Below are 1573 nucleotides of genomic sequence, written 5' to 3'. Positions count from 1 at the left end.
AGCATTATAATGAACACCTGTGCTCCCAGAGCATTAATACCTGTGCTCCCAGAGCATTATAATGAACACCTGTGCTCCCAGAGCATTATAATGAACACCTGTGCTCCCAGAGCATTATAATGAACACCTGTGCTCCCAGAGCATTAATACCTGTGCTCCCAGAGCATTATAATGAACACCTGTGCTCCCAGAGCATTATAATGAACACCTGTGCTCCCAGAGCATTATAATGAACACCTGTGCTCCCAGAGCATTATAATGAACACCTGTGCTCCCAGAGCATTATAATGAACACCTGTGCTCCCAGAGCATTATAATGAACACCTGTGCTGCCAGAGCATTATAATGAACACCTGTGCTCCCAGAGCATTATAATGAACACCTGTGCTCCCAGAGCATTATAATGAACACCTGTGCTCCCAGAGCATTATAATGAACACCTGTGCTGCGGGAGCTACCGCACCTCCTGCTCCCACTGAGCGTCAGTTCCGCTCACCAGCTCCAGGGGGCAGTGGTTCTCCCCCGGGTGCCGAGTGGAGCTGCCGGGGCCTCGGGAACTCCGGGGGCCGCTTGGCCAAGCGGCGGGTGCAGCTGCTCTGCCGCCGAAACCTTGGTGTTTGCTGCATTTTAGCTGACGGTGAAGAGTTGGTCCGCACCCGGGGGCCCCGCTGTCTTGATGCCTGTTAATAGAAACAAGCGGCGCTTTCCCCGCACGGTTCCATGGTGTAATGGTTAGCACTCTGGACTCTGAATCCAGCGATCCGAGTTCAAATCTCGGTGGAACCTTAGTTTTCTTTTGGAGGTAGGTAGGGAGGGAGGGAGGTAGGGAGGGAGGGAGGGAGAACAAATCCTCAGCCCTGTGAGTGCAATCAAACTTTTTTTTTTTCGAAGAAAAGCTTCAATTACACACTGCGACTTGGTTTAATATTGATTCAACGGGGCATTCGTTAAACATTAGATTGTATTGCCGTTAAGAGGTTGCCCGGGGAAAGATCATGCGGGCGTCTCACACAGCCAAAGGGGGACAGGAATTGACCCCATCGCCAGAAGGGGTGGCAACCAGAGGACAGAGGTTTGAGGCGATTGCAAAAAGAATCAAAAGCGTCACGAGAGAGAGAGAGGGAAAAAAACTCTTATTACGCAGCGAGTGGCCATGATCTGAAGGGTGGCAGAGGCAGACCACAAATCACGGCTTTCAGAAGGGGACTGGATAAGCAGCTGAAGGCATAAAATTTGCAGGGTTCTGGGAAGGGGTGGGGGACAAGTGGCACCAGCTAAATTGCTCTTGCAGAGAGCCAGCACAGGTACAATGGGCCGAATGACCTTCATCTGTGCAGTAACCCATTCTAAGATTAGGACATTTTATTTTTGGAAAACTGAAATGCTATAGATGATGAATGGACAGCACATGAATGGATTGGATAAGGTAGATGTTCCCAAAATCCAGAACTAGGGGCCACATATACAAGCTAACTACTACTCAGTCCAATACGGAAATAGCAAGAAATCTCGGAGAGTGAATTCGCTTTTGCATAACTCCCTTGGTTTAAGCCTTCAGGCCCTTGACAACAAT

At 49.5% G+C, this 1573-nt stretch overlaps 1 non-coding gene across 1 annotated transcript; it reads left to right on the top strand.

The window, feature by feature from the left end:
- Nucleotides 1-714: 714 nt before the first annotated feature.
- On the top strand, nt 715-786 carry trnaq-cug. The gene has a single exon. It is a non-coding gene; the product is annotated as a tRNA-Gln (tRNA).
- Nucleotides 787-1573: the final 787 nt, after the last annotated feature.

Source organism: Carcharodon carcharias, chromosome 19 (assembly GCF_017639515.1).
Source record: "Carcharodon carcharias isolate sCarCar2 chromosome 19, sCarCar2.pri, whole genome shotgun sequence".
NCBI classification, from domain to species: Eukaryota; Metazoa; Chordata; class Chondrichthyes; order Lamniformes; family Lamnidae; genus Carcharodon; species Carcharodon carcharias.
Note: the sequence above shows the minus strand (reverse complement) of the source record. Positions and strands in the feature narration are given on the sequence as shown.